Source organism: Cherax quadricarinatus, chromosome 2, assembly GCF_038502225.1.
Source record: "Cherax quadricarinatus isolate ZL_2023a chromosome 2, ASM3850222v1, whole genome shotgun sequence".
Taxonomy (NCBI): domain Eukaryota; kingdom Metazoa; phylum Arthropoda; class Malacostraca; order Decapoda; family Parastacidae; genus Cherax; species Cherax quadricarinatus.
Window position 1 is genome coordinate 72,730,080 of NC_091293.1, and position 23,173 is coordinate 72,753,252.

A 23,173-nucleotide genomic window follows, 5' to 3' on the forward strand; every position below is an offset into this window, starting at 1 on the left:
TATTTGGTTGATGTTCGCTTCAGAGATGTGCCTGGTGTTATACTCACCCCAAGATCTTTTTCCTTGAGTGATGTTTGTAGTCTCTGGCCCCCTAGACTGTACTCCGTCTGCGGTCTTCTTTGCCCTTCCCCAATCCTCATGACTTTGCACTTGGTGAAGCTGGAGATACTGTCCTGGGAGACAGTAATGGGGAAGCTGGAGGTGCTGTCCTGGGAGACAGAAATGGTGAAGCTGGAGATACTGTCCTGGTAGACAGTAATGGTGAAGCTGGAGATTTTGTCCAGGTAGTCGGGAATTATACGCAGGAAGGAATACATATAAATGACCTCATAGAGGACAGGAGCCATAGTAGGGAAACAAGTGTAGTCAAAGATAAGATAAAACCAATATTGCAAACCAGAAATACCGCAGGAAATAGCAAACAAGAGGACTCCAATAGCAATAGTGAGGATAAATTACCAAAAACAACTGGTGGGAGCTCCATTGTTGGTGCTAGGGAGGATAGGAATAAGACAGGGAAACATGCACCAACAGGGAATACAGTCACAGAAACCCAAGGCAAACGGAAACCAAGCCTGTGCACATACTATGCACTTGGTATCTGCTGGCATGGGAAATCTGGAAAAACAGATGGGACATGCAACTATGACCACCCTAGAAAATGTCATGCCCATATGACAACAGGAAAATGCAAACTCCCTTCCTGTAAGCTTTTTCACCCTGAAATGTGTACCTCTTCAGTACAGGAAAGACTGTGCTATAACTTAAATTGCCAGGCATACCATCTAAAGGGGACAAAAAGATACAAAACATCCAGGCCATGGGAAAACCTGGGTAGCCACAGCCACTCAAGAGGGAGAGGTTTTTTAGTGCCAGGAAGGAAAAAAAACTGGCAGGAAATGGCAGAAATCGTACACCAAATCCAGTCATTCCTGGAGTGGAACCACAGTCGATGGCCTCCACTCCAAACCAACAGATACAGATACTAATGCCGGAAAAAAAATCCCCCCCCAGTACCAACAATACCACCAGTCCGATAACATTCTTCTTTGCAAATATACAGGGTCTAAAGCCAGCAATAAACAACAAAATACCTTTCATCCGTGGACTGCTTGCAGAGGCAAAGGCAATGTTCGCGGCTTTCACTGAGACCCACATAAAGGATCACTTGGACAACGAAATATGGATCCCAGGTTACAACCTATACAGATGTGACAGAGTGAACAGGCAAAAGGGGGGGGTTGGCCTGTACATTGCAGAGTCACTTGTTTGCACAGAACTGCTTAATGCCTCAAATGACGTAGTGGAAGTTTTAGCAGTAAAGGTCGAGAACCAAAACCTAGTCATTGTGGTAGTCTACAAGCCTCCGGATGCAACATCCCAGCAATTCCAGGAACAGCTGTTAAAAATTGACCACTGTCTGGAAAATCTTCCAGCTCCTGCACCCAACATCTTGCTCCTGGGGGATTTCAACTTAAGGCACCTAAAATGGAGGAATATAGCAAATAATATTGTTGCAGTAATAACACCAGGAGGCAGCTCTGATGAAAACTCACACTCACACGAGCTTTTAAATCTCTGCACAAAATTCAATTTAAACCAGCAAATAATAGAGCCTACTAGACTGGAGAATACACTAGACCTCATCTTCACTAACAATGATGATCTGATAAGAAATGTCACCATATCAAAAACAATATACTCAGATCACAACATAATTGAGGTTCAGACATGTATGCGTGGAGCCTCAGACCGACAAAATGAGACTAGTCACGAGGGAGCATTCACCAAATTCAACTTCAATAACAAAAACATAAAGTGGGACCAAGTAAACCAAGTCCTAACCGATATAAGCTGGGAAGATATACTAAGCAACACAGACCCAAACTTATGCCTAGAACAGATTAACTCGGTGGCACTCGATGTATGCACAAGGCTTATTCCTCTAAGAAAAAGGAGGAGTAGATGTAAAATAGAAAGAGACAGGCGCTCCCTTTACAGGCGACGGAAAAGAATAACAGAGCGGCTAAAAGAGGTCAATATATCAGAAATGCGCAGGGAGACACTGGTCAGAGAAATAGCAAGCATCGAACTTAAGCTAAAAGAATCCTTTAGGAGTCAGGAATCGCGGGAAGAACTAAAAGCCATAAATGAAATCGAAAGAAACCCAAAGTATTTCTTCTCCTATGCCAAATCAAAATCGAGAACAACGTCCAGTATTGGGCCCCTACTTAAACAAGATGGGTCCTACACAGATGACAGCAAGGAAATGAGTGAGCTACTCAAGTCCCAATATGACTCAGTTTTTAGCAAGCCGCTAACCAGACTGAGAGTCGAAGATCAAAATGAATTTTTTATGAGAGAGCCACAAAATTTGATTAACACAAGCCTATCCGATGTTATCCTGACGCCAAATGACTTCGAACAGGCGATAAATGACATGCCCATGCACTCTGCCCCAGGGCCAGACTCATGGAACTCTGTGTTCATCAAGAACTGCAAGAAGCCCCTATCACGAGCCTTTTCCATCCTATGGAGAGGGAGCATGGACACGGGGGTCGTCCCTCAGTTACTAAAAACAACAGACATAGCCCCACTCCACAAAGGGGGCAGTAAAGCAACAGCAAAGAACTACAGACCAATAGCACTAACATCCCATATCATAAAAATCTTTGAAAGGGTCCTAAGAAGCAAGATCACCACCCATCTAGAAACCCATCAGTTACACAACCCAGGGCAACATGGGTTTAGAACAGGTCGCTCCTGTCTGTCTCAACTACTGGATCACTACGACAAGGTCCTAAATGCACTAGAAGACAAAAAGAATGCAGATGTAATATATACAGACTTTGCAAAAGCCTTCGACAAGTGTGACCATGGCGTAATAGCGCACAAAATGCGCGCTAAAGGAATAACAGGAAAAGTTGGTCGATGGATCTATAATTTCCTCACTAACAGAACACAGAGAGTAGTCGTCAACAGAGTAAAGTCCGAGGCAGCTACGGTGAAAAGCTCTGTTCCACAAGGCACAGTACTAGCTCCCATCTTGTTCCTCATCCTCATATCCGACATAGACAAGGATGTCAGCCACAGCACCGTGTCTTCCTTTGCAGATGACACCCGAATCTGCATGACAGTGTCTTCCATTGCAGACACTGCAAGGCTCCAGGCGGACATCAACCAAATCTTTCAGTGGGCTGCAGAAAACAATATGAAGTTCAACGATGAGAAATTTCAATTACTCAGATATGGTAAACATGAGGAAATTAAATCTTCATCAGAGTACAAAACAAATTCTGGCCACAAAATAGAGCGAAACACCAACGTCAAAGACCTGGGAGTGATTATGTCGGAGGATCTCACCTTCAAGGACCATAACATTGTATCAATCGCATCTGCTAGAAAAATGACAGGATGGATAATGAGAACCTTCAAAACTAGGGAGGCCAAGCCCATGATGACACTCTTCAGGTCACTTGTTCTATCTAGGCTGGAATATTGCTGCACTCTAACAGCACCTTTCAAGGCAGGTGAAATTGCCGACCTAGAAAATGTACAGAGAACTTTCACGGCGCGCATAACGGAGATAAAACACCTCAATTACTGGGAGCGCTTGAGGTTTCTAAACCTGTATTCCCTGGAACGCAGGAGGGAGAGATACATGATTATATACACCTGGAAAATCCTAGAGGGACTAGTACCGAACTTGCACACGAAAATCACTCACTACGAAAGCAAAAGACTTGGCAGACGATGCACCATCCCCCCAATGAAAAGCAGGGGTGTCACTAGCACGTTAAGAGACCATACAATAAGTGTCAGGGGACCGAGACTGTTCAACTGCCTCCCAGCACACATAAGGGGGATTACCAACAGACCCCTGGCAGTCTTCAAGCTGGCACTGGACAAGCACCTAAAGGCAGTTCCTGATCAGCCGGGCTGTGGCTCGTACGTTGGTTTGCGTGCAGCCAGCAGCAACAGCCTGGTTGATCAGGCGCTGATCCACCAGGAGGCCTGGTCACAGACCGGGCCGCGGGGGCGTTGACCCCCGAAACTCTCTCCAGGTAAACTCCAGGTGGGATTGAACTCCAGGAGCCAGTTGCTGGACCAAGTCTGCAGCCTGTCCAGATCCCTTTGTATTTCTACCTGGTCTTCGATCGAATGAACTCTTCTCATCAACTTCACGTCATCTGCAAACAGGGACACCTCGGAGTTTATTCCTTCCGTCATGTCGTTCACAAATACCAGAAACAGCACTGGTCCTAGGACTGACCCCTGTGGGACCCCGCTGGTCACAGGTGCCCACTCTGACACCTCGCCACGTACCATTACTCGCTGCTGTCTTCCTGACAAGTACTCCCTGATCCATTGCAGTGCCTTCCCTGTTATCCCTACTTGGTCCTCCAGTTTTTTGCACTAATCTCTTGTGTGGTACTGTGTCAAACGCCTTCTTGCAGTCCAAGAAAATGCAATCCACCCACCCCTCTCTCTCTTGTCTTACTGCTGTCACCATGTCATAGAACTCCAGTAGGTCTGTGACACATGATTTCCCATCTCTGAAACCATGTTGGCTGCTGGTGATGAGATCATTCCTTTCTAGATGTTCCACCATTCTTCTCCTGACAATCTTTTCCATGATTTTCCATGCTATACATGTCAGTGACACTGGTCTGTAGTTTAGTGCTTCATGTCTGTCTCCTTTTTTAAAGATTGGGACCACATTTGCTGTCTTCCATGCCTCAGGCAATCTCCCTGTTTCGATAGATGTATTGAGTATTGTTGTTAGGGGTACACATAGCGCCTCTGCTCCCTCTCTCAGGACCAATGGAGAGATGTTATCTGGCCCCATTGCCTTTGAGGTATCTAGCTCACTCAGAAGCCTCTTCACTTCTTCCTCGGTTGTGTCTACTGTGTCCAGCACATGGTGGTGTACCCCACATCTCCGTCTTTCTGGAGCCCCTTCTGTCTCCTCTGTGAACACTTCTTCGAATCTCTTGTTGAGTTCCTCACATACTTCACGGTCATTTCTTGTCTCTCCTCCTTCTTTCCTTAGCCTGATTACCTGGTCCTTGACGGTTGTTTTCTGCCTGATGTGGCTGTATAACAGCTTCGGGTCAGATTTGGCTTTTGCTGCTATGTCGTTTTCATATTGACGTTGGGCTTCCCTTCTTATCTGTGCATATTCGTTTCTGGCTCTACGACTGCTCTCCTTATTCTCCTGGGTCCTTTGCCTTCTATATTTCTTCCATTCCCTAGCACACTTGGTTTTTGCCTCCTTGCATCTTTGGGTGAATCATGGGCTCATCCTGGCTTTTTCATTATTCCTGTTACCCTTGGTACAAACCTCTCCTCAGCCTCCTTGCACATTGTTGCTACATTCCATCATCTCATTAACTGGCTTCCCTGCCAGTTCTCTGTCCCACTGAACCTCATTCAGGAAGTTCCTCATTCCTGTGTAGTCCCCTTTCCTGTAGTTTGGTTTCATTTGTCCTGGCCTTCCTGCTTTCCCCTCCACTTGTAGCTCTACTGTGTATTCGAAGCTCAAAACCACATGATCGCTGGCCCCAAGGGGTCTTTCATATGTGATGTCCTCAATATCTGCACTACTCCAGTCTTGCTGGTTCATCCTCTCCTCTCTCTCTTGTAGTGTCCTTTAAGTGTTGGTACATGAAGTTTTCCAGTACCACCTCCATCATCTTAGCCCTCCATGTATCTTGGCCCCCATGTGGCTCCAAGTTCTCCCATTTGATCTCCTTGTGGTTAAAGTCGCCCATGATCAGAAGCTTTGCCCTGCATGCATGAGCTCTTCTGGCCACTGCAGCCAGTGTGTCAACCATCGCTCTATGGCTCTCGTCATACTCTTGCATTGGCCTCCTGCTGTTCTGTGGTGGGTTATACATCACTGCAATTATCACCTTGGGACCACCAGAGTGAAGCGTTCCCGCTATGTAATCACTTTCTTCTCCGCTGTCTCCTCTCTCCAGCTCATCAAAATTCCATCGGTGTTTGATCAGCAATGCCACTCCTCCACCTCCCTGTTCCTTCTGTCTTTTCTCAGGATCTGGTATTCTGCTGGAAAGATGGCATCTGTTATCATACCTGTAAGCTTGGTTTCTGTGATTGCTATGATGTCTGGTGATGCCTCTTTGACTCTTTCGTGCCACTCCTCCCACTTGTTTGTTATTCCATAAGCGTTTGTGTACCATACCTTCAGTTTCCTTTCCAACACTGTGGTTTGGGGGGCCTGTGGGGGTGGGAGACCTGGTAGCATACTGTGGGATTCTATGGTTGGGGATTGGGTGGAAGCTGTGGGTATGGATTGTATTGTGTGTTGGGATGGTGTGATAGGTTGTGGGGTTCTGAGGATAGTTGTGTGTATGCTTGCCCTTGCTGCTCTGTTCTGCTCTGACTGACCTCTGCTGGTTCCATCCTTGTCTCCTTTCCTAGCTCCTTTCGCTTTTTTGTCCTCTCCCTCAGCTGCTGTCTCTCTGTTTGTGTTCTGTCTCTGTCTAGGAACACCTTCTTGTACTCTTCCGAGCTTTTCAACTGTGGTTTCTCTTGGAGGATCCTGTTCCGCACTGTTTCTGTCCTGAGAATCAGCTTGATCGGTCGGTTTCTCCCCTTCAAGCACCCCCCTATTCTCTTAAAATTTACATTCTCATCCATGTCTTCTCCCCCTATTTCCGTGATGATTTTCTCAATCTCCTTTCTTTCTTCCTGCCGTCTTTCAGTGTGTGTCCTTTCCTCTCTCTCACGAAGCCCATGGATAATCACTGATTTTGCCCTTTCCTCCCCCCATTGCCTCTCGCTCTGTGACTCTGGTTCCTGTCTGCATGTGGTCATTTTCTCCCTTGATTTTTCCAGTGGCTCTTGGTAGCATGGTTGTGCCTCAGCATTCGACCTATCTCCCTCTCCATCTGCACCCATCTGCTCTTCCCTTCCACTCCCTGCCCTTCTTTGCAGGCTGATATGACCTTAGCATAATTCATATCTCCTTCCTTCCTGTTCAGCCTCTCAGCTTCGTATGGTGTTTCTTCTCTGGTCACTACCCCTGAGACTTGCTTCAGCCTGTTTACCTCAAATTCTAGGACCTTTACCCTGGCTACTGCAGTTTCGACTTGTGCCTCCCAATTCTTCATCTCCTTTTGCAACCTCTTTTCCCATTTCACAGAGAGCTCTTTCTCCACTTTTTCAGAAAGCTCTCCTAATTTTCTCTCCCATTCTTGCTCTATCCTTTTCCACTGTTCCTTCATCCATTCCTCCCTACCAGTACCATTGTCATCTGATCCCTGATTCCTGCGAGACCCAACCAATTTTTTTTTTTTTTTTTTTTTTTTTTTAGTGAAAGAGAGAGAGAAAGAGAAAAAGAAAAAGGGGGAGAGAGTGAGAGAGAGGGAGAAAGAGAGAAAAGGGGAGCCTAGAAGGAGGGGAAAAGAATGGAAAAAGGGGGAGAAAGTGAGAGAGAGGGAAAAGGTAAGAGAGATGGGGGGAGTGACAAGGGAAGAGAGAGAGAGAGAAAAGAAGAGGAAGAGAGAGAGGAAGAGAGGAAGAGGGAGAGGGAGAGAGAGAGGAAGAGAGAGAGAAAGAGTGAGAGGAAGAGAGAGAGGAAGAGAGAGAGGATGAGAGAAAGGGGGAGAGAGAGAGAGATAGAGAGAGAGAGAGAGAGAGAGAGAGAGAGAGAGAGAGAGAGAGAGAGAGAGAGAGAGAGAGAGAGAGAGTTAGGAATCCTTAACCTGTAAATAGCTTGTCAATAAAGCTAGGGATCCTTAACCTTGTCAAACCAAGTGTAAAAAAAAAAAAAAAAAAAAAAAAAAAAAAAAAAAGAGGGAGAGAGATGGGGGGAAAGGAAGGGTTATAGGGTCACTTCACAGGAAGGTGTGAAATCCCGTATATGTGTGTGTGTACTCACCTAGTTGTACTCACCTAGTTGAGGTTGCGGGGGTCGAGTCCGAGCTCCTGGCCCCGCCTCTTCACTGATCGCTACTAGGTCACTCTCCCTGAGCCGTGAGCTTTATCATACCTCTGCTTAAACCTATGTATGGATCCTGCCTCCACTACATCGCTTCCCAAACTATTCCACTTTCTGACTACTCTGTGGCTGAAGAAATACTTCCTAACATCCCTGTGATTCATCTGTGTCTTCAGCTTCCAACTGTGTCCCCTTGTTACTGTGTCCAATCTCTGGAACATCCTGTCTTTGTCCACCTTGTCAATTCCTCTCAGTATTTTGTATGTCGTTATCATGTCCCCCCTATCTCTCCTGTCCTCCAGTGTCGTCAGGTTGATTTCCCTTAACCTCTCCTCGTAGGACATACCTCTTAGCTCTGGGACTAGTCTTGTTGCAAACCTTTGCACTTTCTCTAGTTTCTTCACATGCTTGGCTAGGTGTGGGTTCCAAACTGGTGCCGCATACTCCAATATGGGCCTAACGTACACGGTGTACAGGGTCCTGAATGATTCCTTATTAAGATGTCGGAATGCTGTTCTGAGGTTTGCTAGGCGCCCATATGCTGCAGCAGTTATTTGGTTGATGTGCACTTCAGGAGATGTGCCTGGTGTTACACTCACCCCAAGATCTTTTTCCTTGAGTGAGGTTTGTAGTCTCTGACCCCCTAGACTGTACTCCGTCTGCGGCCTTCTTTGCCCTTCCCCAATCTTCATGACTTTGCACTTGGTGGGATTGAACTCCAGGAGCCAATTGCTGGACCAGGTCTGCAGCCTGTCCAGATCCCTTTGTAGTTCTGCCTGGTCTTCGATCGAGTGAATTCTTCTCATCAACTTCACGTCATCTGCAAACAGGGACACCTCAGAGTCTATTCCTTCCGTCATGTCGTTCACAAATACCAGAAACAGCACTGGTCCTAGGATTGACACCTGCGGGACCCCGCTGGTCACAGGTGCCCACTCTGACACCTCGCCACATACCATGACTCGCTGCTGTCTTCCTGACAAGTATTCCCTGATCCATTGTAGTGCCTTCCCTGTTATCCCTGCTTGGTCCTCCAGTTTTTGCACCAATCTCTTGTGTGGAACTGTGTCAAACGCCTTCTTGCAGTCCAAGAAAATGTGTGTGTGTCTGTATGTGTGTGTGTGTGTGTGTGTGTGTGTGTGTGTGTGTGTGTGTGTGTGTGTGTGTGTGTGTGTGTGTGTGTGTGTGCATATGTGTGTGTGTGTGTGTGTGTGTGTGTGTGTGTGTGCTACAGCTATTCAAGTGCCTAACAGCAGAGCTGTTCTCACCTAGTGTTTGTGCATATGTTTATGTAAACAGTCCTTATTTCCCACGTATGAAGCACATATGTATTGTATATGTACCCAATCTCTTGGTTCCCACTGTACTGTCATATGCCTTTAAAATTATGTTCAAAAGTAAATACACTAGGCTTCGCCTATATGTCGCTACCTCTAAACCCTATTAAATGCCAGTAAATGCTGCTTATTCTAATTCTGATAGCTCGAGGAGAGTGACCCCCAATTCCAGCTAGAGACAGGTACTATTGACCCCATGCAACTAAAACTAGGTGAATATTACTTGCGGCTGGCAGTGGAGTTACGTTGCTGGTCTGTCCTGTCCCAGAAGTTGAAGATGTTTGATGCTTCTCGGTAATTTTTCCACTAACTTCCTGTATGCACTATAGTCTCTAGCTCTTCTAATTTTTTCACTCACTGTATTTACTGACACATCTGTACATATCTCTTATCTCCCTGGTCTTGAGTCGCACTTATTCTTCAAATACCCCACTGCATTATTATGGCAACGCTATTTAGGCCTGACACAACCGTTCGCCCTTCCAACGGCCCCCACGAAACACTCAGCCACTATTTCCTTTGTTTTCTTTTCTGTGATCACTTATATTTCCTTTTTTCGGGGCTTAAGTGATTTTATGCACTCTTATGCGTGCACACGCCTATATCCTACACTCTATTCCTTATGGCACAGTCAGAAATTACCACCAAAACACGAGCTCAAACCGCGTGACTCCTCCACGAGTGTGTGTGTGTGTGTGTCTGTCTGTCTGTGTATTCTTCAACAAGCAGGCCGAATCCCACCGAGGTAGGGTGGCCCAAAAAGAAAAACGAAAGTTTCTTTTTTTAACTAAAGTAATATATACAAGAGGAGATGTTATTCGCTTCATGCCGAATAAGGCAAGCGAAAATTTTTGTATGCAGTAATTTCGCAAAAAAAAAAAAAAATCATTCTGAACGTAACGAATAAATATTTTTGATTGTGTCTGTTTATTAATAAATTACTGTAAAGTTATCTAAAATATATTTATCTGGATTAGGCTAAATTAAATTGCGCTTGTTGTAATAAGGTTAGGTTAATTTTCTAAGGTTCTTTTGGAACAAAATTATTAATTTTTACATTAACATAAATGAAAAAATATATTTTCAAAGGTATAAGAGAAAATTTTAGAAAGAATTTAATTTTAAATGAATTCTTGCTAATTGACAAATTTTATCTATTCGGTACGATATCCCCTTTCACTACTTCTGTCCACAAAATGTTTCCCTCCCTATGTTGCTGAAAGCTTGACATTTTCCAAAGCTTTTTTCTTCTTTCAGTGCCGGCGAACTAAATTCATTGTTTCAATATTTACCAAAAAAAAAAAAAGTGATAATTGCGAAGTTTTACACGAGAAAAACTATTTCCATTTTTTATTTTACTTCTTGAAGATGTTTTATTTGATGAAGATGGCGGGAACATCAGTGCAATAATAAGTGGTGAACTGTAAGAATTTGTTTGTATTTTCATTATTTACTTTACCAATTTGTTTTCCATATCATTACTTAAATCGTAACTGAATGTAAGTGAGGCTTCAAAACTGCCATAACTGTACAACGGAACTGTCTTTACTGATGTTTCCCTTGAAAATATATCTGCAGTATCAGAATACTAGCCTGTTTTAATAGATTGTAATTAGCATTAACATTGTTGTAGCAGCAGAATATAAACAAAAGAGGCTACTGCAGTGTGAATGTTAACAGATTCTTTCAAAATATACTTCTACTCTGATAATCAAGGAATATATTTCAAAATGTGGCCCAAGGCTAGTACTCAGTACTCAGTGGTCAGTCGTCAGTCAGTACTCAGTGGTCAGTCGTCACGTGAGGTCACAGACCCTGAGCTGCTTTGGGGATTAGTGTGGACGGTTACAAAGCATGGCTTGCTTCTGCAGTGTTTTAAAAATTGAGGTTGGAGAGTTGAAGGAGGAGGTCTTGCTTCTCCAGGAGGAGATTAGGAGGCTGAAGGTCCACCTCAATGGGTCTGGGAGAGAGTGTGAGGTGGCTGGAGTTGTGGGGAATGAGGCTTCTACCAGCGAGGTGCAGTCTGTCTCTCGCTGTGAGGAGGCTGTAGCTGGGGAGGCAGCAACGGCTACCAGCAGTGAGGTGCAGCCCAGCACCTGCTACAAGTGGCGAGTAGTTCACAGTAATGGAAGGCGCATCAGAGTAAGGAAAGTTAAGAGTGAAGATCTGAAGGTAGGAAATCGCTTCTCTGTTCTTCAGGATGAATGTACTTCAGTGGCCAGTGAAGGTAAGGGTACTACTGCCCCTGCTAATGGAGGTAAGCGCATTCTTGTGGTTGGTGACTCTCAGGTAAGATACATTGACCGTGCTTTTTGTAATAGGAATAAGAAGATGAGAGATAGAGTGTGCTTCCCTGGAGCTGGTGTTGGGGACATTGTCAACAGGCTGGATAATATCATGTCAGGTAATGGGAGCAAGCCCATTATCTGTCTCAGTGCTGGTGGAAATGATATTGGGAAGGGTAGGAGAGAAGAGCTGCTAGATAAGTACAGGTCAGCTATAGATTTCATTAAGTCTAAGGGAGGGATCCCAATCATATGTAGCATCTTGCCTAGAAGGGGAGTAGGAAATGAATGGTTGTCTAGGGCAATTGGTGTAAATTGCTGGCTAGACAGATACTGCAAGGAACTTGCAATCCCATTCATTGACAACTGGAACAACTTTTATGGCAAACATGATATGTATGCAAGGGATGGGGTACATCTCTCTGGGGCTGGGGTGGTAGCACTTGCAGACTCGATTGAGAAGGCCATTGGTGAAATGCCTATGATTTTAAACTGATGGAAGATAGAGGTATGGGTGTGTGTGGGAAACAAGCAGGTTGCAACACTTGGGTTGGAAACAGTAAATGTATAAAAGGCATTCAGCATGAAGTTTTAAATAAAGACAATAGATCAGGTCAGCAAACAAAGGGGGACAGCAGAGGGCAGCAAGGGACTAGCTCCCTTAAGGTTTACTATACTAATAGCAGGAGTGTAAGAAATAAGATAGATGAGCTAAGATTAATTGCAAGTGCAGGAAACATAGATATTATTGCTATAACAGAGACCTGGCTCAATCTGAAAGATAGAGAGATGCCCTCTGAATGTCACATACAAGGCTATAAATTATTCCACACTGACAGGGTCAACAGGAAAGGTGGTGGAGTAGCGATGTATGTCAGAGACAATTTAAATTGTTGTGTTAGACAAGATATTAAATTAGAAGCGTCAGCCACTGAATCTGTTTGGTTACAGCTTCTCGAGGGCCGAGAAAAACTAATTTTGGGTGTGATTTACAGGGCCCCAAATCTTGATAGGGAGTGCAGTAAACTTCTATGGGACGAAATTCGTAAGGCATCTACATACGAAAATGTTGTGCTAATGGGAGATTTCAACTATAGACAGATTGACTGGAGCAATTTGACAGGAAATTTAGAGTCAGGTGACTTTCTTGATACGATCCAGGATTGTTTTTTAAAACAGTTTGTGACAGAGCCAACTAGGGGAAATAATCTCCTTGACTTGGTTCTTGCCAGTAGGGAAACACTAATTAATAATCTTGAGGTTAATGATGAGCTTGGGGAAAGTGATCACAAATCACTCAGTTTTAATATATCATGGAATTCCCCTAATAATGGCAATCAAGTCTCCGTCCCTGACTTTCGCTTGGCTGATTTCATAGGACTGAAAAATTACTTAGGTGGGCTGAACTGGAATGACCTGACTAAGGGTCAGGTAGGTGGTGATGGTTGCCGATATGATGCTTTCCAGGGCATAGTTCTAGCTGCTCAGTCAAATTATGTTCCAAATAGGGAAATCAGATCAAACAAAAATGATCCTAAATGGATGAACAATAGATTGAAATATCTGATTGGTCAAAAGAGAGGCATATATAGGCAAATCAAAAGAGGAGAGGGGCAATTGAGAAATCGATATATTCAGTTAAAGAGAGAAATAAAAAAGGGAATTGGAAAAGCAAAAAGAGATTATGAGGTTAAAGTTGCAAGAGAATCGAAGACTAACCCAAAAGGATTCTTTCAGGTATACAGAAGTAAGATCAGGGACAAGATAGGCCCACTCAAAAGTTCCTCGGGTCAGCTCACTGACAGTGATAAGGAAATGTGTAGAATTTTTAACACATACTTCCTCTCAGTTTTTACACAGGAGGATACCAGCGATATTCCAGTAATGATAAATTATGTAGAACAGGACGATAATAAACTGTGCACTATTAGGGTCACAAGTGACATGGTCCTTAGGCAAATAGATAAATTAAAACCTAACAAATCCCCAGGCCCTGATGAACTGTATGCAAGGGTTCTAAAGGAATGTAAAGAGGAGCTTAGCACACCTTTGGCTAATCTTTTCAACATATCACTACAAACTGGCATGGTGCCAGATAAGTGGAAAATGGCAAATGTGATACCTATTTTCAAAACAGGTGACAGGTCCTTAGCTTCGAACTATAGACCAATAAGCCTAACCTCCATAGTGGGAAAATTTATGGAATCAATAATTGCCGAGGCAGTTCGTAGCCATCTTGAAAAGCATAAATTAATCAACGAATCTCAGCATGGTTTTACAAAGGGGCGTTCCTGCCTTACGAATTTATTAACTTTTTTCACTAAGGTATTTGAGGAGGTAGATCATGGTAATGAATATGATATTGTGTATATGGACTTCAGTAAGGCTTTTGACAGGGTCCCACATCAGAGACTATTGAGGAAAATTAAAGCACATGGAATAGGAGGAGAAATTTTTTCCTGGATAGAGGCATGGTTGACAAATAGGCAGCAGAGAGTTTGCATAAATGGGGAGAAATCAGAGTGGGGAAGTGTCACGAGCGGTGTTCCACAGGGGTCAGTGTTGGGCCCCCTGCTGTTCACAATCTACATAAACGACATAGATGAGGGCATAAAGAGCGACATCGGCAAGTTTGCCGATGACACCAAAATAGGCCGTCGAATTCATTCTGACGAGGACATTCGAGCACTCCAGGAAGATTTGAATAGACTGATGCAGTGGTCGGAGAAGTGGCAGATGCAGTTTAATATAGACAAATGCAAAGTTCTAAATGTTGGACAGGACAATAACCATGCCACATATAAACTAAATAATGTAGATCTTAATATTACGGATTGCGAAAAAGATTTAGGAGTTCTGGTTAGCAGTAATCTGAAACCAAGACAACAGTGCATAAGTGTTCGCAATAAAGCTAATAGAATCCTTGGCTTCATATCAAGAAGCATAAATAATAGGAGTCCTCAGGTTGTTCTTCAACTCTATACATCCTTGGTTAGGCCTCATTTAGATTATGCTGCACAGTTTTGGTCACCTTATTACAGAATGGATATAAATTCTCTGGAAAATGTACAAAGGAGGATGACAAAGTTGATCCCATGTATCAGAAACCTTCCCTATGAGGATAGACTGAGGGCCCTGAATCTGCACTCTCTAGAAAGACGTAGAATTAGGGGGGATATGATTGAGGTGTATAAATGGAAGACAGGAATAAATGAAGGGGATGTAAATAGTGTGCTGAAAATATCTAGCCTAGACAGGACTCGCAGCAATGGTTTTAAGTTGGAAAAATTCAGATTCAGGAAGGATATAGGAAAGTACTGGTTTGGTAATAGAGTTGTGGATGAGTGGAACAAACTCCCAAGTACCGTTATAGAGGCCAGAACGTTGTGTAGCTTTAAAAATAGGTTGGATAAATACATGAGTGGATGTGGGTGGGTGTGAGTTAGACCTGATAGCTTGTGCTACCAGGTCGGTTGCCGTGTTCCTCCCTTAAGTCAATGTGACCTGACCTGACTAGGTTGGGTGCATTGGCTTAAGCCGGTAGGAGACTTGGACCTGCCTCGCATGGGCCAGTAGGCCTTCTGCAGTGTTCCTTCGTTCTTATGTTCTTATGTTCTTATGTTCTTTAACTGCCTCACAAACTTAACTACCTAGCAAACTTAACTGTCTAGCAAACTTAGCTGCCTAGCAAACTTAACTGCCTAGCAAACTTCCTGCTATAATCGCTGTCCAGAGTTAGGTCAAATTCATTTGCATCTCAACACCCTTCAAATATTGTACTTTTTGTAAGATTATTTGGCAGAGTGCTGTGTATTCCTAAAACCAATTCGCGCATTTCTAGACGTGCACGCTATACGGGTTCAGAAATAATAGCCTACAGTATCATTGATTCTTAACCTTTGGGTCACGATTCAAAATTGGGTCTTAATTAAGCTATTTGAACTGGGTCGCCAAGGGACTGTGCAGAATGGAATATTTTCTTGACTTCACGGCTTTCCGCGAAGTCGCGGATAACAGCGAGTAATGAGCCATTCAAGCAGGATATGCTTTGACGAGGTTGAAAAGGAAAGCACAGATGTTACAAAAAAAGCGATTCTAAAAGCTTAGAGATCTCCAGTGAATACTAGAAAGGACTGCCCTTCTAGCATCCAGCCTGTTACTGGGTTTTTGTAACAAGTAGTCAGTATCCTTGTCCAATTATCCATTAGAATTCAGTATGATTCAATAGTGCTTCAGGATTACAACTGGTAGGCTACTAACTAGGGAAATTAAAATTTAATAAATTTATTAAGTTGTCTAGGCGTATATCAAATTAAATTAAATTAATCAATTCAAACAAATTAATAATAATCACTTCTCTCGTATACAATAGTATTGTGCTGAAAGCACATATCACATTTATAATTCTTAAGTACCATCTGGTACATTAACATTTAATAAGATAATATACAAATAAGTTTGTGTGTATGTGTGTAAGTGCTCTAAGTAGTTCGCTATGTCTCACGACTCGATTAGACTTAAAGAAGTGACTGACAAATTCCTCTCATAAACTAACTTCTTGACCAACTGGCAATCAGAACAGTCTGCTTAAACAATAAAAGGAATGCTAAGCCCAATAGCAATATAACAAGCAACTGTGACACAGAATCAGGATCAAGGAGATAATATAACGACACTAAGTAGGGACCATCAGCAGATCCTCCACAAAAGTCACAAAACTCCCCTACTACTGAATCTTAAGTTCAGCATAAGAAAATACCCGACTGTGACAATGCACAGATATCAGTACAAATTAGGTCAGAAGCTACAGCTCAGGACCTGAGTTGCTCAGAGTGTCTAGGCGACACACAACCTCAGTACAACGTCGAAAATCACTAAGTCTATACAATGTTCTGAGAACAGAGTTCTACAGAACTAACAAAGCTACAAAGACGATCCTCCAACAAGGGCCAATAAGGAAGAGTTAGGCACTTGTCAGGAATAAGTCCAACCACCCAGCGAGTCTAGACCAGACTGAATATTTCAGGCGAGGTGAGAACCCCCCCCCTCTATCACGTGATAGCTCTGTGAACAGCTGCTGCTCAGTAACAACGAGAAGCCAGCAGGGAAACGAGCCACAAGCGATAATTACAGTAGTTAGACAATCTAGACTTGAACTGAGCACATAATAATATGTGTTACATCCTACCTAACAACATAACTAAGTCAAATAATAATATAAAGCAATATATTTACGATTTAGCTATTATCGCAAATATAAGCAATATAAAATTATATGAAAATATACATTATATTCATAATCATAATATACATTGTAACCCATTCAGGGGTTGCAACCCCCCCCCCCAACACGACAAACGGTCGCACTAGGAGTTGCATTAATGTCTTTTACATTATTACTGATTACTCATATCAATACAAATTAATATAAACATTAATCAAGAGTCACTCTTGTGCCAAGCACTTCTATAATTTAACAGTGTCTGTTTCACTATAAGTTATGCCCCTAGTACTAGGGCAGTACACAGTATCGTATCTCTGCATTCTCGTGATTATGTACATCAGTGTAGAGACAGGATAGCGTAGACAAGCCTGACACGTTGAGGCACGATCATAGTAGTGGATATGAACAATAGTCTTGTGCTATAGACAGGAGACAGCATTCCACTCTTAAGTAGTGGTTGTGGAATGCTATGCAGTATGGACATCTGAGTATGAAACAGCTTAAGGTGTGTAGTGAGGGGGGGGGGTCTGCGGCAGGACAGTGTTCCGCCAAGCAGTAACATCGCCCACACAACACTACCTACTCATCACTCAGCTTCTGTCTCCTCCTCACACACATCATTACTGTGAATATATAAATAACATAATTAGACATGACATGAGTATACATAGTTAATATGGGCTGGAGGGATTACGTTACTTTACTGAATTTGACATAGCAAGTAACAAAAGGTATTTGGGCATTAAAATCACATTAATTTAAAATGGGGAAGTGCCCAAATACTCGTCAGAATGTTCCAAGGACACCACAAGAGCTAGAGCCTCTTTCTCAATAGTGGCATAATTTTTCTGGTGTCTTTTAAGCTTAGATGAATAGTAACATATAGGATGGAGAATATCAGTGGATGTTGACTGATGGAGCAGCACAACACCCACTGCATAACCACTCGCCTCTATGTGTAGAAAGGGAAGATTGAAATTAGGACTCTTCACAAGAACAGAGGAAAGCAGATGCTTCAACCTTTTGAACAAATCTGAACAATCACTAGTCCAGATGAACTGAACTTTGCTACTAGTGAACATAGTGAGAGGTGTAGGTGGAGGTGTGTTTGCTGGCTTGGCTGTCACTTGACACATGTGGCAACGTCGCACATGATCAGCTACTGTTTCCTTCATTTTAGGCCAAGTAAAATGTTTTGCCAGTTTACCAAGTGTCTTCTTGACACCCAAATGTCCTCCTATGGGACTATTGTGAGCAAAATCAATGGCTTGTTCACGAAATGTAACTGGTAACACTACGAGATGCTTGACTGTGGTGGAAACACTATCAGCTGACAACTTACATGTATTTTTCTCAATCAGTACACCGTTACTATAATAGTAACAATTATCGAGATCCTTTGCTTCACTTTCAGTAACTGCTATATCTCTCAGTCTTTCCAGTGACTGATCAACAAATTGATCCTTGATAAAATCATCATGAGTTAGAAATTTAACGTCAGGTGTGTCCTGACTAGGTTGATGACACAGGGGAGTTGGTGTTAATTATCCTGGGCGCAGAGCGTCACTAAACAACATATTCAAGCCCAAATCATTGTCATCCACTAACTCAACAGGAGACAAGGATGGTTGTTGAATCTTTGACATAGCTCTAGTAATTGCGCTGAGAGGAAATAAAATAGGTTTCTCTCTACAAGCTTCAATGGCATAATTATCATCAGTGTTATTATCAATCACAAGTGGTTCTTTACATATACCAGCATGAAGGATATCGTTCCCTATCAACAAGTTCACTGACCTGATGGGAAATACACCACTGGATATACCCACTGAAATATAACCAGTATAATAGCTTGTTTCAATATAAACTTTATGAAGAGGTACTTTTATAACAGCCCCACCATAGGCTTCTAACAATACATCTATCTTGGTATAGGTATCGTCAGTTATGGTCAGTACATCTTTTCTTAATAACGTGAGATAACTGCCAGTGTCTCTGAAAGTAATTATCTCAGTTAGATGTGATTCGTCAAATCCTACTTTACCTCTCGAAAAGTAAGGACTCATCGCTGAACAAATCTTTTCGTCAGATACACTTTCTGACGCTAGTCATCTATCCTGAGTAATATTATCTAAAACAGTAGGATCAGAGATTACTAGGATTTTGGTGCCTTTGTTGCTCGGAAGAGGATACGACTTTTGTGGGGGCGCCAGCCGCATGACTGCTTCTCATATCTCTTTCTAACTTATAGCAATACTCTCTAGCATGTCCTTTTCTGTTACAATAGGTACATTTAACTTTCTTCTTCTCGATATCAGATTTCTGTCTAGCCACAGAGACAGATTCAGGATTGTGAGTTTTCCTGGTAAAGGTACGAGAAGTTACAGTAGCAGGTACATCAGGCCGGCAATGAGCAGCTGATTTAGGTTGCCAACTTCTAGGACAATCTTTAGTTACCTTGTTTCTGTGTGTTTTAGTACGTACAAGTTTGTGAGAAATCTCGTAATTGTCTGCTAATGCTGCAGTTTCCAGAATATCCGAGGTAGTATGATCGATCAGATATTCTTGTATGTCAGCAGACATACAATTGTTAAACTCTTCGTGAAGTAACAACTGAACAAGGCTGTCGTAGTTGTTACATTTCACAGATCTACACCATCTCTCAAATGCAACTTTTTTCTCACGAGCAAACTCTACACAAGTTTGATCTTGTCGTCGTTGTAACGTACGAAATGCACGTTGATAACTTACAAGCAACAAGTTATATGTCTCTAGAATAGTTTGTTTGACAGGTCATAACTAATGTACTTGGCAAATGGTAAAGCAGCAGTACAAGTTTGAGCTCTTCCTGTCAAAGCTGTGTGCAACAAGGTAGCCCAGTGCTTACGTGGCCAGTTCATAGCACGTGCCTGGTTCTCAAACACATCAAAATAGGTGTCTAAGTCACTCTCAAAAAACTTAGGAACCATTGATGCAGCTTTCTGCACATTAAATGCATCCTGTAATCTATCAGTCTGTTGTCTTCCCAGACAAACATTTTCTCTCTAGAAATCTTCTTCGTTCAATTTCCTCTGTGCCTCTATTTGTGCAGTCTGCAACATTATGAGGCGTTCAAACCTCTCAAACTGTTCCTGAGAGATAGGACCAGTAGGTAATGGAGGAGTAAGGAATCTAACGAATGAGTCTGGACATTCCTTAGGTCGGGCACTTCGTCCAACCGTCCCTAGAGAGTCTAGATCTGGTCTAGGATAAGTAGATACAGGTGTAGCATACACTGTACTAGTATGAGACTGTATCATACTAACAGTTAGGAGGGAAGGCATGAGCGAGAACTGAGCTACACTAGGCTCAGACACTAGGCTCACTTCTGCCTTAGTTGCAGTTTCTTCTTCATTAAATAGTCATACTTCCTAATTGTGACACTAGGCTTTCTGATTCTGAATCATAATCAGACATCTCTGTAGGAGCAGGAAACAATATATCTTTAATTAACGCTCTTACAGTTTCTGCGGTGTAATTCCTGTTATACGTCACACCGAGATATTTGGCTACTTGCCAACATGTCTGAAGTTTTAATGTACTCAACTCAGACAAAGTCAGAGTATCAATTAACTGTTTCACTTTGGCATACATCATGAAAATAAGTATACTACGAGAAAGTGATTATGGGAAACTATAATCCTAATAGGAATGTTAGTGTTGGTTGTCTTAGAGCTAGAGCTCATAAACAGTATTTCCATCTCCTTGGATCAAGAGACTCAGTCAAGTACATACATCCACCTAGTATGTTGTACAAGACTAAACTCAAAGTCTTCAGATTAGGAAAGTACTCAAAGTGTTTGATCATAGTTACTAGTATGTCAAACTGGACAATTTCTCCAACACCTTAGATCAAGAGCATCCCGGACAGGCCCCCATTTGTTACAAAAAACGCGATTCTAAAAGCTTAGAGATCTCCAGTGAATACTAGAAAGGACTGCCCTTCTAGCATCCAGTCTGTTACTGGGTTTTCGTAACAAGTAGTCAGTATCCTTGTCCAATTATCCATTAGAATTCAGTATGATTCAATAGTGCTTCAGGATTACAACTGGTAGGCTACTAACTAGAGAAATTAAAATTTAATAAATTTATTAAGTTGTCTAGGCATATATCAAATTAAATTAAATTAATCAATTCAAACAAATTAATAATAATCACTTCTCTCGTATACAATAGTATTGTGCTGAAAGCACATATCACATTTATAATTCTTAAGTACCGTCTGGTACATTAACATTTAATAAGATAATATACAAATAAGTTTGTGTGTATGTATGTAAGTGCTCTAAATAGTTTGCTATGTCTCACGACTCGACTAGACTTAAACAAGTGACTGACAAAGTCCTCTCATAAGCTAACTTCTTGACCAACTGGCAATCAGAACAGTCTGCTTGAACAATAAAAAGAATGCTAAGCCCAATAGCAATATAACAAGCAACTGTAACACAGAATCAGGATCAAGGAGATAATATAACGACACTAAGTAGGGACCATCAGCGGATCCTCCACAAAAGTCACAAAACTCCCATACTACTGAATCTAAGTTCAGCATAAGAAAATACCCGACTATGACAATGCACAGATACCAGTACAAATTAGGTCAGAAGCTACAGCTCAGGACCTGAGTTGCTCAGAGTGTCTAGGCGACACAACCGTAGTACAACGTCGAAACGAATCGGCGATTTTGCCGACTTTGACTCCCATTTTAGGCCAATTACATTATTCCAGTCAATCAAATTCTTAGCTATTTCACTAGTATTACTTCTATTCAATCGATTGAGCACAAGAAATTGCCAAGTCAACTGTTTCAACTACGAAATAAGTCTATACAATGTTCTGAGAACAGAGTTCTACAGAACTAACAAAGCTACAGAGACGATACTCCAACAAGGGCCAATAAGGAAGAGTTAGGCACTTGTCAGGAATAAGTCCAACCACCCAGCGAGTCTAGACCAGACTGAATACTTCAGGCGAGGTGAGAACACCCCCCCCTCTATTACGTGATAGCTCCGTGGACAGCTGCTGCTCAGTAACAACGAGAAGCCGGCAGGGAAACGAGCCACAAGCGATAATTACAGTAGTTAGACAATCAAGACTTGAACTGAGCACATAATAATGTGTTACATCCTACCTAACAACATAACTAAGTCAAATAATAATATAAAGCAATATATTTACGATTTAGCTATTATCGCAAATATAAGCAATATAAAATTATATGAAAATATACATTATATTCATAATCATAATATACATTGTAACCCATTCAGGGGTTGCAACAACAGAGAGCGGAGTTTCTATTAAAAGAAAGAACAGAAATGAAACGGCAGAAACTGGATGCTCCTTCCGACACAGCTCTACTTCTGCAAGACTCGCTTCATACCTAGTAGATTGGAAGTTAACAAGAATGAGGAAGCTACACACCACTGGTGAGGAACTGTAAAACCAGCAGCTCTCGAGATGGCGCAGACAGTTTGTGGAAGTGAAGCTGCAAAGATATTGAACCAAAAACAGCAAATGACTCAACTATCCAAGGAATTAAGACCATGTGTCATATAGGTGATTTCGGCCAGAAAAATGTGTGAGCCTACAGATGTTAGTGATGATGCACAGCTCATGGCTTACGTACAGTATCAAGTCAGAAGATATGGATGAGGAATTTCTGTTTTGTCTGCCATAACACACCAGCACAAGTGGAGAAGATATTTTTAAAACTGTAAACACATTCTTCAAGGAAGAAGGGCTTTAGTGTCTGTTGTGATGGTTTACCAGCAATGTAAAGACCTCGTCAGAGTTTTACTGTTAGAGTGAAAGAGGAAAATCCGCGTGTGCTGTCTGTTCACTGTCTCCTTCAATAAGAAAATGTTGCTTTTGAGAAGCTGTCACGTGAGTTGGAGATCATGATGCTGGTAGTCATTCAGGTCGTTAATTCCATTTAGGCTAGGGTTCTTAACTCCAGCATCTTCACTCAGATGTGCTCTTATTCTAGTTTGTAACGTGTTCATCTGTTGTATGATTCTGAGGTTAGGTGGCTGCCACGAGGAAAGTTACTCAACGATTGATCTAAATATGGATCGAGACTTGAGATATTTTTCATTGAAAAGAATAATCCACAGGCCTCAAAAGTCTCAGATTCAAAATGCATGATGCATATGGCTTATCTTGCCGATGTTTTTGCAGAGATTTATGAGGTGCGAGTGACGTATCTCACTCTCGGGTAAACAATAGGATCACGTGACTCCTGTGTTGTTGGGTAGGTGGTGCTTTGCCTGGTTGAGTATCATGTATGCTAATGTTTTAAAAATTTTGTAGTTTCCAG